Source organism: Delphinapterus leucas, chromosome 16, assembly GCF_059928025.1.
Source record: "Delphinapterus leucas isolate spDelLeu-1000000601 "Yukka" chromosome 16, BTC_Dleu_Yukka2, whole genome shotgun sequence".
Lineage (NCBI taxonomy): Eukaryota > Metazoa > Chordata > Mammalia > Artiodactyla > Monodontidae > Delphinapterus > Delphinapterus leucas.
The window spans coordinates 54,613,564-54,631,239 of NC_143144.1; the positions used below are offsets into that span (position 1 = coordinate 54,613,564).

Genomic DNA, 17,676 nt, shown 5'->3' on the forward strand with positions numbered 1-17,676 from the left:
GGACCTAAAGCATTAGAAAGCCATCAGAGGCTCTTAAGCAGGTTGAATTTTAGGAAGCAGAGACCGACAAAAACATGGTATAGGTCAAGAGCCTGGAGGTAGGACACCCTCGGAAGGAGGGAGAGTAGTAGTTACAAACTTGCATGAGTATTCCCGGATCAGGAATGGTGCACTCAAAGTAAAGGGCCAGAAGCCAGTGTGAACCCACACAATTTTCATTGGCACAGGGCAGTGCTTACCGGAGAAAGATTGGTCATGAAAATTTAGCATCACGGGGAGAAAAATGAAATGTAATAAAAATTACGGTTGGTTAAGAATGGAGGCATTTTTACTATGACACAGCCCCACTGTGAAAACCTCTGCATCTGTGCCAAGGGGTGACGCAGTCGGCTCAGCCCAAGGGGCTGGGAGCGGGGCCTCCTCGGGCTTCCATAAAACACAGATCTTGCCCAAATGTGGAAAACCTTTAGGGACATGAAAACCATGAGGGATCCATAGCCCTGATTTGAACCAAGCAGAATAAACAAACCCCTGCCCAAACTGGAACTCACTGGACGCCTTTCAGAGTTATCCAAGGGGAAAGGCTGGAGGCCTCAGGGGTCTTCAAGTGGGTTAATATCTTGTTTCACTGATTCACTCCAGTCTGATATAACTGCGTGCTCTTCGGTCTTTGTCCTTTTTTGTAGCATCTCTCAACACCTCAGTTGCAAACCCAGAAATGGATTGTGTTCTGAACCTAAAACATATACAGTACCTTTTTTTTTTTTTCTGCTAATGAGATGTTAAAGCCCAAGTTAGACCATCTGGAAGTGTGTTTCATGTTCAGGAACTGGATTGAAAAAGTTCCAGAGAGCATTCACATTTTTCATAGACAGGGTTTTGGTAAGTTCCCAACCTCTTAAGCTCTTACCCTGTCTCTAGCCCACCTCTAGGAAATATAAGGTAATATAACACGCTATGAAAACATTTGCTGAGTGCTGGCCATGGCTTTGTCCCAGCCAGGGATGAAAACAATGAAAAAAGGCAGTGTCCTTCATCTCTAGGAGTCATTGATTTAGTTGACAGAAAGACTGACGTTCGAATATGTGGTTACACTGTACTGTGACACATGTGAGGCAAAAATTAGTGATTAGGAGTGTGCACTTTGGTAACAGACAGACCTAAATCCCAGATCTACAACAGACAGGCTGTGTGACCTGGGGCAGATTACTTAACCTTTCTGTTAACTTAACCTTTCTGAGTTGTATCATCCTGCCTATAAAATGGGGACAATGCAGATACTTGCCTCAGAAAATTATAACAGGATAAAATCAACGAACCTAATGAATATAAGGTGATTAGCACACTGTCCAAAACAAACAAAAAAAAGGTGGAGATGGAGCAAATAAGACATTCCAGAAATAGCAAGAACAGAGGCTTAGATCAGGATGGTTCTCCGAAGTGAATAGCAAGGGATCAGGTTTGGCAGGAGGGAGGGATGGCATGGAGGGGACTGTGGGAAATAGAGCTGGGGAGGGTGCCCTCGTCTGGAGGCCATCTGGAGCTGCAGGTGGCCCCTGGGTCAAGGCAGACCTCGGGAGGACGGGGGTCCAGACAGAGCTATTCCTGGCTCTTGCCCTCAGAGCTCATTTCTCCCATCCACCCCCATCCCTTCCCACGATTCCAGGCTGCATCAACCACCAACAGCACCTCACCTGCCTCGAAGTTCTCTCTCATCTTCCCGGTTAGCTCAGGTGGATCATACACAGGTAAATTCCTTTTTCTCCTTCTCTGCCTCAGCTGTGAGAAAATTGGAATTTTTTTTTGAATGCAAAGTCTTCCTTTAAAAAAAAAAAAAAAAGGATAGAAGGATATGAGGGAGGAAAAAGAGATAGAAGAAGGGAAAGGGAGGGAAGTGGATAGGGCATGAGATGGACATACAGATGTCCAGTAACAGACATGTTCAGCAAAGCACAGACTACCTCATATATCAAAAGTGGGTCACAAAGATCAGCCTTGCCAGTGGATTCCATTTGAAGGACTTCCTGTTCTTCTCTTCCTTGCTTCTGTCTGAATGTCTGGTGGACTTGGAGAGATTACACTAGCTATCTGAGGAAGAGTCTGCTTGCTGACATGGATGCCACATCCCTTCCAGAACCTTCTCACCTCTCCACAGTGGGGGGAGGGGGAAGCCCAGGACTTAGATTCCTTTGGCCTTAGGCTGTGTCACATTCCTTTGTGTTTATCAATCTCTCCATCTGTTCATTCAGTGACAGTTACTAAACTCTCCTCTCTGCAGGCGCCCTGCCGGGAGGGAGTTGCAGATAGAAACATAAGCTATAGGAGGTCCAAACAACAGTACTACAGACTCTGAAAACAGCACCAAGAAAGGACCAGGGCTACCCAGAGCACCTTTGTATCACATATATCATACCCAAAGGTGACTGCTTAGTGTTTAACTTGGACGTAAATTCTGGTGGTATTGTTTTTTTAAAAAGGTTACTCTTGTACCTTTATTACTTTGGACCTAAAAGCAAAAAGCCTGCATTGCTTTAAAAATATTAAGACTAACTTCTTCTACTGCTCAATTTAGTACAAATTAATGAGAAACCATGCATTTACGAAGTGACCTATGGTGGAATAACATAATTGTAATTTCGGCTCCTATGTTGAAAATGAATTTTTGATTATTCAGTCTCTCTGAACCTTAGTTTTCTGTATCCACAAAGTGGAAATAATAGGCTTATTCTATAAATCAGAGCAATGGAGGGGCATTCAATGTCCCGACTGTAAGCCATTTATAAAACTGTAAGCTGTTGTTGTTGCAACAGTTGTTGTTGCAAATAGTTGTGATGATAAGTAATGACTATGATGGTGGTCCTGGGTGTGGGTTTGTGAAGTCAATGGGCTTATTTTCTGCTATATCTGGATGCTTCTTTCCCTGTGGCCACCCTACTTACAATGAAACTCCATCAAAGCAGTGCTTCTCAAATAGTAATGTGCATCTGACTCTCCTTGGGACTTTGCTGAAATGCAGATTTGGATTTACTAGGTCTGGGGCAGGGACTGAGATTCTGAGTTTCCAGGACATTCCCAAATGATGCAGTTGCTGATGGCCAAGACCCTCATGTTGAGTAACAAGACTCTAGATTACCTCTGGAAGCCTCCTCAAGGGACCTTTCTGTATCTCATGGCTTTTGTGTCACACACCTTTGCCTGAGGAGAACTAACTCATCCTCTGAGAGCCAAAAGCTTCCATGCCAGGCCTACGCCTGGTCTTGGAGCGGGAAGCCCACCTGCTGCACACAGAACAAGAGCCCCATCCTGCGGCAGCACCCTTTGGTTGCTGCCACACACAGGAGGCAGCCTTTTAAAAAATGTTCTCCTGTTTGTTTGTTCCACTTCCCCTTAAGCTCTAATCTTTGGCTCAGAAGGCATCTTCAAAGCTTGGTGTGGTCAGTTCACCAGCCTATTTGAGTCCGTCTTTGAACCCTGCGGCACTGGTCTGAGCCAATCAAGTCCCCAGAAAATGGATTTCTAAACCCAAAGGCACTTGCCCTATTTGTAAGAGCTACACGTAACTCAACCAGCGCGAGTAATAGAAACAATAATAACTATCATTTATTGAATCAGGAACTACATGCCATAAACTGTTCTAAGTGCTTTAGCAACACCAACCCTCTTGCAATTGAAAATGTGGTCCCAGAACCAGAAGAAATCTCAGACCCCACCAAGACCTCTTGAATCAGAATCTGCATTATTTCAACAACAAAATTCCTAGGTAAAAATCCTGGGTTCAGTGCTAGCTGTGCCACTCACTAATGGTGCACACACTCTTTTCTCCCTTGCCTTCTGTCCTCAATCCCTTGGTCTCATTCAGTTTCAAGGTCACCTTGAAAAGACCCCAGGGCTTTCCCATTGACAAAGATGTTTGAGAGTTCTCTTTGGTGCCCAGGATTGGTGGTCAACAACTGTAAGTCTCACTCAGAGTGGCCAGAGAGGATTCTTCCTTCAGAGAGGGCAAGGGTCCAGTTGGGTTCCTTCAGGTGAAGAGCTTACAGAGTGATTAGATATGATCCACCAGCTGTTAAAAAATAAAATCTCTTTGTATTATTTATATTTATATCTGTAACTGTAGACAAAAAGGAAGTCACCCTGAAAGAAATAACAGACCAGTAAGTAATTGGGCCTTCAACAGAATGAAAAGCCACATGTCCTATGTGTATTAATGACCTATTCTCTCCCTTTGCCAACTCTCATGTGCTTATAAACAAGTAAATAATAACACTTTCCTTGGGCATATGACAACCTCCCCAGGGTTCATGTGGAAACATGTAGGTCTTCTATTAATGGCCCAGCCACTATACTGTTTTGTGTACACATCATGTAGTTCCCAAAGCAACCTGGTGAGGTAGGCTCATGATCCCCATTTCAAAGATAAGAAAACTGAGACTTAGGGGCCATAAATTGGTACCCCTACAAATTCCAGTTGCTTAAGAAGAGCTTGAGAAGGGGGAAGATAGCTGGTGGCTTTACCCTCTGTTGTCCTGAGCTATTATTCCCTCTGGCCCCCAGCTTGCCTGTCCCTGTCCACAAACCAAGGCCCTATGGTTAGGCTAAGTGGGTGTCTCTGTTTTAAAAGGCATTTTGGGGACTTCATAGTGATCCCACCCCCTTCCAACTTCAGAGGTTTGCCAGAGCATTTGTCCCAACCACGTATGATATTTCACTTCTAAGGAGTTTAAGAAAATTGATTTTCCCCATCTTCTTGTTTCTTTACTGGTGTTTTGTACTCCTTCCAGCTGGGAGTTCACAGGAAGCTGAGCAGGTGGCCTGCTCCACTCTGAGAGATTAATTACAGGGTTAAGCAACTAGAGGGTGGCTGAGTGGGATTTGGACTTGGTTCTGTCCCACTTCAGAGCCCGGGCACCTGAGCGCTGTCCCGCATTGCATGTGAAGCCTAGGGCTCCCCCTTCACCACCACCTTACCACATGCCTCTGGTGGGAGGCATGAGAATGAAGGTGCCCAACGCTCCCAGGCATGCAGCCCTAGTTTGCCCAGTCAGAGCTGGCAGCACTCCAGCTCAGGGTCACAGATACAGAGGCTGGGCAGTCTGAACTGTTTATGCCCAGGTATGGGCACCAGTACCTCCTTTGTCTCTGCTGCTCTGACAGAGGATGACAGTTGTTATTCCAGGTCCTATGACTGTTTTATACCAAATCAGAGAGGAACTGACCTCAGGAAGGAATTATGAGGTCTCTCCCAGACATGATGAAACCTGTGTGTGTTTTCTTTCCACATTTTATTGGGCTGGCTCCACCCTTCTTCCACCTCCCACTGCCATCATGGACATCACTTCACAGAGCCAAATGGCCTTACTTATCCCCTAGGCTTTGGTCTAAGAAGGCTTTTGTGAGGATTCCTCTCAGTATCTCAGAGTAGAGGATAGTCAAGAGGCTGATGCAGATATCCATGCAGGTGGGAGTTGAGAGAAAGCAGTGAAAATGGGATGGAAGGGACTAATTCTGGAAATAACTGGTGGACGAGTGGGTGCAAAATCAGCCCAGGACATGGAGGAATAACAGATGCCTCCAAGATTTTGGATCTGGGGAAGTAAAGGTGGTGCCCTAAAAAAAAAGGGCAAAGTTAGATCCAATCTGCATAGCTTGACTCTGAGGTGCTGGGATGTTCACATAGACACTCCGAATAGAAGCATCAGGATTGGAGCTGAGGGAGAGGACAGAACTGGAATTACGCATTTGCAAAGTCATCTGCTTAGCTGTGATGGCTGCAGCTTGAGATGAGCTTTTCTAGGAAAGAGAGATGAGAGAACTGAGACCGTAGAATTCAGTCTCAGGAGCTGCAAGGAGACTCAGAAGCCAGTGCCGTTGCTGGAGAGGTAAGGGGAGAGCCAAGATCGTGTAGTGTCCTGAGCCAGGACTCAGGGGAGGTCCATGGTGTGGGGCTTAGACTTGTAGATTACCAGGCTCCCTCTACATGACAATGGCATGGTGATTTTAATGCACCAAATCATAATGTCCTCAAATCTATCATTAGCCACTTTGGCATAGCTTTTTTTTTTTTCCTGTTAAAGGTGGCTTTGACTTTGTCGGTAAAGATCTTCTGCTTAAATCATCAAACATAGTCAAAAAGCCATTAATTGCATAATTAAATACAAAGCAGTTCCTGTACAGCCTTGTCCACTACTAGATTAGATACATCCCATAGGTTGAATTCACATGGTAAGTACCTACTGAGTACTTGACTTGAAATAGCATTTGGTCAACAAGTGGGACATGGTGAATCCTAATGCCTTCCAGGTTTTGGTCCCATTTTAGTTGAAAAGGGGAAATGAGTTTTGAGTTCGTGCATAAATTTAACTCTGGTACCTAGAGTACAAGAAATGGTGAAGAGAATGGACTTCGGAGTCAAATGAGTCTAAGTCAGAATCCTGGCATCACTACTTAACTACCTGTGAATATTTAGGCAAGTTCCTTAGCCTCTCTGAGTTTCTTCAGCTATAAAATGGAATACTTAATCATAGTCAGGCCAGAGTCACTGATAGGACTAAAGGAGATACTTAATAAAACGTTAGCAAGTAATGCTGTCAGTACCATTAGTGTTGCCTTTTATGGGAAAAAAAAATTCCAGGTCGGTATGTGTTTTTCTTATTAAGTGACTTTGACCTACCCAAAGTCTGGTACAGGTCAGTTCTGCAATAATATGTTCTAAATCAGAAATAACACGCACAAGTTTTCTCTTAAGTCATAGAGCTATTTTAATTGATGCTTATATCGTCACAGGTTGAAAATGTGATTATAATAACAAACAATAATAAAGAGTACATTTTCAACATGAATTTTTAAAATATATATTTCCTTTCTTTAAAACAAACATAATTTTTAAAAATATCAGAGTGTTTGTGATTTGGAGTCATGGTTACAGCCATGTCCCAGTTTGCCATCTGTTCTTGTCCAATGTACAGGTCCAAGTTAGGGTCAGAACTGCAGTTAGACAATAAATGTCTGCTGGTCTCATACAAAGCTCTTCTCAGTTAGACTGTGCTTACACACACAATATATTAATATAAAATGAATGTACAGTTAAGCATATGAAAATCAAAGTAGTGCACTATATTAATAGAATAATGGACAACAACCACATGATTTTCTCAATAGATGCAGAAAAAATGATTTGACAAAACCCAATACCCTTTTACAGTAAAAACACTCAACAAAATAGGAACAGAAGGGAACTCCCCTGACCTGATAAAGTGCATCTATGAAAAACCCACAGCTAACATAATGCATAATAGTGGAAGACTGAGAGTTTTCCACCTAAGATCAGGAACCAGACAAAGATATCCATTCTCACTACTTCTATTCAATATTTTATTGGAGGTTCTAGCCAGGGCAGTTAGGCAAGAAAATGAAATAAAAGGCATCCAAACTGGAAACAAAGAAGTAAAACTATCTCTATTATCAGATAACATGATATCGTATATAGAAAAACCTAAGGAATCTACTAAAATACTATTAAAACTAATAAATGAGTTCAGCAAGTTTGCAAGATACAAGCGCAGTTGTATTTTTGTACACTAGCCATGAATGAACAATCTGACAGTGAAGTTACAAAAACTATTTCATTTACAACAGCATCAAAAATAATAAAATACTTAAGAATAAATTTAACAAAAGAAATTCAAGACTTGTGCTCTAAAAACTACAAAGCATTGTTGAAAGAATTTTAAAAGACATCAATAAATGGAAAGATCTCCTGTGGTCATGGATTTAAAACTTAATATTGTTAAGATGGCAATACTCCCCGAAGTGATCTACTGATTCAGTGCAATCCCTATCAAAATTCCAGCTGCCTTTTTTGCAGGAATCAATAAACTGATTCTAAACTTCACATGGACTTTCAGGGACCCAAAATAACGAAAATAATTTTTTTTTAATAAAAAGTTAAAAGGTTGGAAGACTCACATGTCCAATTTCTAAACTTACTACAAAGCTACAGTAATCAAAACAGTGTGGTACTGGCATAAGGACAGACATATAGACCAATGGAATAGAATAGAGATCCCTTGCATGTATGGTCAAGTAATTTTCAACAAATGTATCAAGACCATTCAGTGGGGCAGTTTTTCAAAAAATAGTGCTGGGAAGATTGGCTGTCCACATGAAAAAATGCATTTGGACACTTCCCTAACACTATATATAAAAATTAACTCAAAATGAATCAAAGACCTAAAACTATGAAACATAGGGGGAAAGCATCATGACATTGTATTTGGCAATGATTTTTGGATATGACACCAAAGGTACAGTCGACAAAATAAAAATGGGCAAATTGGACCTCATCAAAATTAAAAATTTTGTGATATTCAATATCTTACAATAACCTATAATTGAAAATAATATGAAAAAATGTATATATATAACTGAAACACATTGCTGTACACCTGAAACTAACACAATATTATAAATCAACTATACTCCAATTAAAAAAAAAACTTTTGGACTTCCCTTGTGGCACAGCGGTTAAGAATCTGCCTGCCAATGCAGGGGACATGGGTTCGAGCCCTGGTCTGGGAAGATCGCACATGCCGCAGAGCAACTAAGCCCGCGAGCCACAACTACTGAAGCCCGCACGCCTAGAGCCTGTGCTCCACAACAAGGAAGCCACCACAATGAGAAGCCCGCACATGGCAACGAAGAGTAGCCCCTGCTCACTGCAACTAGAGAAAGCCCACGCACAGCAAAGAAGACCCAACACAGCCAAAAATAAATAAATAAATGCATTTATTTTAAGAAAAAAACTTTGTGTATCAAAGAACACTATCAATAAAGTAAAAAGGCAACCCACAGGATGGGATAAAATATTTGCAAATCATATATATAATAAGAGATTAATATCCAGAATAGATAAAAAACTCAACAACAACAAAACAACACAATTCAAAGATGGGCAAAGGACTTAAATAGATGTTTCTCAAAAGAAGATATACAGAGACTTCCCGGGTGGTGCAGTGGGTAAGACTCCACGCTCCCAATGTAGAGGGCCCGGGTTCGATCCCTGGTCAGGGAACTAGATCCCACATGCATGCCGCAACTAAGGAGCCCATGTGCTGCAACTAAGGAGCCGGCGAACCACAACTAAGACCCAGTACGACCAAATAAATAAATATTAAGGAAAAAAAAAAGAAAATATACAGATGGCCAACAAGTACATGAAAAGATGCTCAACGTCATTAGTCATTAGGCATGTGCAAATCAAAACCGTAAGATACCACTTCACACTCACTAGGATGGCTATAATTAAAAAAAAAAAAAATTAAGGAAAACAAATGTTGACCTGGATGTGGAGAAATTGCCGGGGGAATGTAAACTGGTGAAGTCCCTGTGGAAAACAGTTTGGGCATTCCTCAACAACTGCTAAACACAGAGTTATCATGTGATCCAGCAATTCCATTCCTAGGTATTTACCCACACAAAAGTTTTTACACGAATGTTCATAACAGCATTATTCATGATCGTCAAAAAGTGGAAGCAATGCAAATGTTCATCAACTGATGAATAGATAGATGATATTTGGTATATACATAAAATGGAATCTTATTTAGCCATAATAAGAAATGAAGTACTGATTCATGCTATAACACTGACTAAACTTGGAAAGATTATAAGTTAAAGAAGCCATACACAAAAGGCCACATGTTGTATAATTCAGTTATAGGAAATGAACAAAACAGGCAAATCCATAGAGACAGAAAATAGTGGTTGTTGGGGGCTGATGTGGGTTAGGCCATGGGGAATGACTGCTAATGTGCAGCGGTGATAAAGATGTTCTAAAACTGACTATGATGAGAGTTGTTCAGCTCCGTGAACATACTGAAAAACCACTGGATTTTACACTCTCAAAAATGAATTTTATGGTATGTGAATTGTATCTCAATAAAAAAAAGAATGGACATACATAGCTCAGCAATATGTTAGCATGAAAGGATTTAACTCTTGAGACTAGTCGGACGTCTGGATGAAGTTTGCTGATAATGCCAAGCTAGAAGGGATACGAATGTTCTCTTCATAGAGGGAAGAGCTGCAGAGCTAAGAACAGCAAATTTGGGGTGGGTAGGGGATGGCTTTTCTTAAATTAGGGAATCCATTACTACAATGCATGGCAAGATGTGATGGATATTTCTTTTCATATGAATAAATGAGGATTTTTTGAAAATGTTTGATTATTGGTGGGCACCACACCAGAGGGTACAAGTTGCAGGTTATAAAAACAAAGCAAAACTTTCCGTAGCCTGAAATGGTTTGATATATGACTAAGTCTCTCCGTCTGGCTTCTAAGATCAAAGGCCCCAGAATTCCTTCTTCCTCTTTCAAATGATGAATTCATGATGAAAAAAAACAGCTAACTACTGAGAGCTGAATATGCACTAAACGTTTTACATGCATTTTCTCATTTTAATTTCCCTATCATCACGGTGACATGGTTGTAGAGAACTTACCCGAGGTCATGCCACAAGTCAGTGCCTGAGGTGGGCTGCAGCCCCACACCTGTGACTCCCAGGACCTCACTCATAACCACTGGATTATACTCTCTGTTTCCCTGTTTTCTCCTTCTGGGGGAGATTTCCCCCAAGAGTTTACAGCACTGGAGGTTCTAACCACACCAAGTAGGGGAGACAGTGGAGTAGAGAGGGAATACCCTGGACTGGGAGTTGGGAGCCAATTTTGCCAATAATCAGCTCCATGACCTTGGGCAAGAAGCTTGACCTCTCAGAGGCATAGCTTCCTGATTTGTAAAGTGTAGAAAATTTATCCCAACTATTCCTGAATGTAGTCCTTCCAGCTCAAGCATTTGGTCCAAGTCCTGCCTCATTTACCTACCACTGGGAAAACATTTGATTGTCAGTTGTATAGAAACACTGAGAGGAACAAATCCTTCAAGTCAGTGTAGGGTGGTGATTTGGGGAGCCTGGACTTTGGTGTTAGACTGATGTGGCACTGCTTCCATCGCTAATCTCAGGGTGATATTGATCAAGTTCTGTAACCTCTGTCCCCATCAGCTAAAATGGGTATAATAGCATAGGGTGCTATGGCATAAAGTGCTTGTGAGGACCGAGTGAGACCTCTTTAGGGAGCTTAGAGCAGTTCTTAGTGTACAGTAAGTAGTGGTTATTATATATTTAATAATATTATAATTTATTTAGTGTTATTATTATTGATGGTTATAATTATAAAATAGAGACACAGAATCCCTTAAGGGTAATTAGTATATGTTTAAGTAGCTCAGCCAGATCAGACTCTGGAGTTCAGTTGGCCTGCTTGGGCTGTGTTCTAGAACTAGCCACATCTACTGGGTTGGCCATCAGGAATGTGCTGCTGGGTACAAGGGCATTAGATTGTCACTGACACTCCAGAGTTTCCCTCCTATTAACTTGGAGTCAGTAATGCCATTTTCCTCTTAAGCACGGCATCTTATTATAGCTTACCATGTGAATTTTGGCTCAATTAATTTTGTTTACCCAAAATCATCAGAAATGGATTGGTGATCAATGAGAGAGACTGCTAAAACATTTGGTTAATGTGCCGTGAAAAGAAAAGAAATTACTGCTCCCTGGAAATTTCCCAGTGTGGGCAGGGAATTTTTCTCTCTTTCAATGTTTTTGGAAACATGATAAGCACATATAATGGTATATTTACAAATTCTATCACAGTTTTATTTCTAACAATAAAAAATAGTTAAACATAACATTGACTACTAAAGAGCCATTAAGATCCAATATTAGAAAACTAGTTTTAGAGTTGGGGAAATGTGCACTATAGAGTAAGTTGGGTTTTTGTTTTAAGTTTAGAAAAAAAGTATGTGTTCTGATGCTAATTTTGTAAATGTTATATATATATATAGAAAAAATGTGAAATGCTACAACAAAAATATTAGCAGAGATTATCTGTGGGTGTAGGATTATTGATTATTTTAATTTTCTTCTGTATATGTCTCTAAATTTTTTTATACTTTCACAGTGAGCTCATATTTCATTGGAAATCAGGGTGCAGAGTTACTTTTTATTAATAAGAATTCTGTCAGATATTTTTCTTCTAAGAGGCTCTTCAGTCCCATAAGGAGTTTTATCTGAATATGGCTTAATTCTCAACCTAGGCATATTGGTTTTTTCTTTTTTTTAAAGTACGACTTAGAAATAATATGCTTCATTGATTTTGTGAACTTGTAAACTCATGCAGTTTTGAGGACAAACCAGACACATTTGTTGCAAGATTGATTGTTACTCTGAAAACCAATAACAGATAATGAGAAAGAATCACCAGTTAACTAACCTTTCTCTAAACCCATTATTTCCCTGTTGAAAGCAATTTTCAACTCTGCCTGAGATTGTCTTTAAGCCAACTCTGAATCTTTCATAAAATGAAATCAACATCCTTCCTCTTCTGTCTTATCTTATATAATTGGAATTGTATCACTCAAAGGCTACTAAATGTGGAGTTGATGAATCCAGTGCTTAAGTTAAAAAAATAAAGGGATTGTCTACAAAATGAATTCAAATCAAAGAAAAATGTATAGAGTAGATATAATAAAAGTTTTTCGTACTTTCTTCCCTAATTGTAATTTGAAGAAATTTTTCAAAACCAGTATTGCAATATTTGGAAAAGATCTGAGCAGCTCAAATGCCAAACCAGTTTGTGCCCATGAGAAGATTAGAATTTTGTACTCTGGATGAATTTTTCAGATACCATTTTGATATATTTTTTAATACTGTCAAGCCTACGTTAGAAAAAAGTTCAATGAAACAGAACTGTGCAATATATAAACACTTTCATTAGTTTGGTGTGTACTAGACAGATACAAACATATACCTACATTTATAAATTCTTTTTCCTCCAATAGGTTCATATTCCATTGTTCCCAACTTGCTATTTTTTTCACTTAAATTTTCAATTATAGTACCTATGAATTTACCTCACTTTGTCTGTATTTTTGCAAGAATTTCTGTCAGATAAAATCCCAGAAGTGGAATTGCTAAGACAAAGGGTATGCATGTTTAAGTTTTTGTTTTGCCTTCCAAGAAAGTCTGTGCCCATCACACCACCACTCACAGAGAGTGAGAATGAAAAATAACATTTCAGAAGCAGAGCTATGTGGCAGGTTCTCCTAAAGGTTTTACCTTTGTAAATATATACATACATACATACCAAGCTACCATCAAAATATAATGCAAGTACTATATTCTATTTTCCATTAAAGTCAGATTCCTGTAAGGTATAATCCTGCCTAACTTTTCAACCACCTCTCTCCCTATCCAGAAAAGACTGTGTGTGTGTGTGTGTGTGTGTGTGTATGTGTGTAACAGAGAAAAGCAGAGAAACAGACTCAGCAGGAAATCAGGGGAATCCTTCTCTCCTGCAGAAGATCTCTCAAAATGTTGACCATAGTAGATGGTAGACTTTTGGAGTCAGAGCTGAATTTTAGTTCCAGCCCCATCTCTTAGTAGCAAATTGCTTAACGTTTCTGACCCTCAATTTGTCATTTATAGAATGGGGGTAATCACGCTTGCCTGACAGTGTTCTTTGTAAAAATTAAAATGTGTTACTTCGTGCAAAGGGCTAATAAATGGTGAGGTGCAAGAGCTAGGTGAGTAGCTCTTGTTGAGATGCCAGAAAAGGATTAGGGTGACCAAGCCAAGAGCATCCTGGATGGTAAATCTTTGAAGACTTTTGCAGAAAGACTTGAGGAAATAGCATTCTAGTTAAAATATGCTATGTAGGGCTTCCCTGGTGGCGCAGTGGTTGAGAGTCCGCCTGCTGATGCAGGGGATACGGGTTCGTGCCCCGGTCCGGCAGGATCCCACATGCCGCGGAGCGGCTGGGCCCATGAGCCATGGCCGCTGAGCCTGTGCATCCAGAGCCTGTGCTCCTCAACGGGAGAGGCCACAACAGTGAGAGACCCATGTACCGCAAAAAAAAAAAAATGCTATGTAATACTACACCTTTCCAACCTCCATCCAATATCTTCCCCTGTACCCATATTATAGTAGTGTTTATCAGTCTTCTCTCCTAGGATGTTCAATATCAACAAGGATCTTTTCTTATTCACTGAATCCCAACATCAGTGTAGTCTGAAACAAAACCTGGCACATAGTAGGCATCAATGAGTGAATGGAGGAATTTCTGCTTAACCTTTCTTAACCCCATTGAGATACATTGGCAGCTAATAAGGCTGGCCCCTGGACACAGAGCACATCCATGGTGACTCAGGCTCAGCTTGGTGTAATGCCGAGTACTGGGCAAGGAGCCAGAATCTTCCGATTCTCTCTCAGCTTTTACCAGTTCCAGGGCTGACCACTCACAAGCTGGATTCTGCAGCAAATCTCGTAGCAATTTAACTCAAGCTTTATGAAAAATAGGGTTAGCCATGCTAACCTATCATGGCTCCCTCACATTACATTAAGAGAGTTTGTGAGATTACTTGGTAAACTCTAGACTTGCGTATGAGACACAGCAATAAAGACCTTTTGATAGGGACCAAAAGGCAAAAAGAGAAATCCATGGGAAGTGGCAGGTTTTGCTGAGCTCTAGGCCAAGCCCAAGGCTCTTCCGCGGGCTTGCACCTAAACTAAAGTTTCTGAACAAGTGCTAACCCTGAGGGAGGGAGCAGAATTCTAGGGGTGGGAGTTATGAAAGCCACAATACCCAGGGCATTGGGTGAAGAGTTATCAAGGGAAAGTACTTATCCAGTGTAGAGGCTTTTCTGGATATTTCTGGGTTGCACAATTTGTGGACAGCCCCTGGGAATGGCAGTTCATAGGCAAGATGAGGGCTTTCTGATCACCAGAAAAGAAGGAAGGAACCAAGGATTAAGTGGATGTCTTTCATAGCAGCATCCCTCAAGGGAAGACTTGGCCCAGACTCCCCTCCTTCAAGGTGGGGCGATTGCCTAGATCCACCGGGAGACCCAAAAGTTTAGGCTGTACATTTCTTCACGTAAATGTTTGGATCCTCCTACCACCCCCATTGTTCCTTCATGAGCCACACCTGTTCTCTAGTGCCTTCTGGAAAATAAAGCTTCCTTCATTTTCTACAGTGATGCTCCATCTCTCTTAATGTATGCTACAGCCATCGGCAATGACTTGCAGTTTCCTAAATAAGCCATGGTCTCTCTCACCCTTAGACCTTTACATAGATCTTTACATATTGCCTTTGGCAATATGGCGGACTAAGGTTCTTTGTTTTTTTTATTTTTTGTTTTTTTGGTTTCATCTCCTGGTTTATTAACTAGCCACGGGCCACATCAGTGACATAGGTAGTCTCATTCCTCTAATACTAGTTTTAAAAGTACGATTATAACCCAGCTATGTACACCAACATATTCCTTTCCAGAGGATTCTGTGTTTTCAGGGTTACTAAGATGTAACATAACCAGAAGCTATGATTCCATATTGATTTCCAGATCAGAAAATGCTTTATCCGTCCAGGTCACTTTAACATCACTATCATACACCTATGGTAAAAGCAAGTTGCTTTTGCAAAAAGTTTAGTCATCCCAATGTCAATCTCCTGGTGTTTGGTACTGCTTGTAGAAAACGTTACCATTTGGGGGAAGCTGGGGGAAGGGTACACAGGATGTCTCTGTTATTTTTCCAGTTTCCTCTGAGACTACAATTTAAAAAATCAATTAAAAAAATGTTACTCATGGAATAGAGGATAAACATTTCAGTTCAAATTTTAAAACGAAAATCTGAAAATTCTTAGGAGAGCTTGGGAGTCGCCTAACAACTGTGATGCCTCAGTCAGGGGAAGGGTGAAGCCCAGTGAACAAAGGCTTATTTCCTTCTAAAGCGTCTTACTAACTGGCAGTGCTAAACATGACATGGCATGTCGCTCTGCTCTCCCCAACTCCTAGACCAAGGAGGCTCTGAATTAGCATCAGCTCACAATCAACAGGTGAGAGGGAGGCCCCCGATTTTGTGAAAACTCAGGGAGAGAACAGTGCAAATAATTTATTTCTGTCACTCGGCGTTTGAGGCTCACTCGCACCAACTGCACAATCCCGGGCCAACAGTCTGCCAGGGCTCAGAGCCCGATCGGGACCCAGGCTGGTCTGGGTTTCATCTCGCGACTTCCGACGGCACCAGCGGGTCGGCCTGGCTCAGGGCGCGCTGGTCCTTCTTCTCCTTCTGCAAGACCTGCTCCTCCCACAGCGCCTGGTCCCACCTGATCGTCGGTGAGCACCACGGGCTTGTACTTCTCGTCGAAGAGCCGCTCGTTGGCCTCCGAGTGCAGCTGGTGGGGCCCGACGGCGCGCAGATGTGCCAGCAGGTGCAGGAACTCATCGTCGTTGATGTCACAGTCGCGCATCCGGGCCCCCAGCACCCACCAGCGGCCCACGAAGCCCACATCCAGGATCCGGTCCAGGAAGTCGACCCAGCCGGGCTGCAGGTAGCGGCAGCGGGCCTGGCAGAGGCTGGCCTGGGCGTCGAAGGGGCCCGGGCTCACGTGGTGCAGGCAGCCGCGGCCCCGCAGCCAGAGCAGCAGTTGCACGAACGCCTCCGAGTCACGGTTGCGCGTGGCGGGGCGCCAGCAGCAGGAGGGTCCCTGTCGAGTGGAGCAGCGCCTTCTCAAAGGCCACCGTGCCGCCCAGCAGCCCCCCCGTACACGGCCGCCTGCACGGGTCGCGCCTTCGCCACCGCCACGTCCCCGCAGGATTCAGCGTAGTCCCGAAGCAGCGCACCCACACGCCGGGCTTTGAGGCCGCAGCGTCACCAGTCTCAACGCGGCTTCGGCGCCAAAAGGGACTAAGGTTCTTTGGAACCACTAACCCCACAAGCACCCGAGGCCCTGTTTCCCCCATTGACAAAACCTTTGAGGTGACTGTAATTCCCATGCAAATGATATAGAGATAGACAGCAAGGTTGAAGAGAGCTGCTGTGTGCTGTGATAGTATATGCCCCTTGTGGAATTTATTAAAGGCTCTGAGAAGTCCTGCAGTTAAAATAGAAAAAAAGAAAGCTTGTTTAACTTTGTTTAATCCAGTATGTCTCTAAATTATTAACCAGGGAACGGTGTTTTGCATAAATTCAGTGTTACACACTTTGGAAAATACCCGTTTAAAGTATGGGAACATTCTTATGAATTTATAAGGAGGAAAGGAGAGGGCACTTTTGAGTTTCTATGTGCTCCATTCTAATGTAGTTGTAATGTAGTGGTTGACATGATGGTTCCAGGCTGAACAAAGAAGGGAAAACTGTCCATGCTCTAGGGTCAAATCCTTACCTTTAGAGTTTGAAGAGTTCATTTTATCAGATCACTGCAAGTAAGCATGCACAAGAAGTTGATTTATACTAACTTAAATCACTTGAGATGCATCTAAAATCCAGAATGACAATGTGATATTCTGTCGCTACATGAGGTTATATGCTGAGTGATCAAGAACATGAGCTCTGAAGTCAAAAAGACCCTGATTCAGATCCCAGCTTCCTAGCTTCCTATTTATGTGACCTTATGTGAGCCTCACATAATAATGCTATCTACCTCCTAAATTAATCCATATAAAGTACTGAACTCGGTTATCAGGGAAATAGAACTTGAAGACACTGTGTCTCACAGTAAATTTTGTTAGGCTGTTAGAGTGTCTAGAGATACAACCCTATTCTACTGTAGAATAACTAT

At 42.0% G+C, this 17,676-nt stretch overlaps 1 protein-coding gene and 1 pseudogene across 1 annotated transcript in view; one reads left to right on the forward strand and one right to left on the reverse strand.

Annotated features, from left to right (window-relative positions):
• The window catches only part of LOC111172471 (1-phosphatidylinositol 4,5-bisphosphate phosphodiesterase epsilon-1), a 235,099-nt gene that overhangs the window by 89,872 nt on the left and 127,551 nt on the right, over window positions 1–17,676 (forward strand).
• Window positions 15,959–16,858, reverse strand: LOC111172474 (mitochondrial import inner membrane translocase subunit Tim29 pseudogene; annotated as a pseudogene).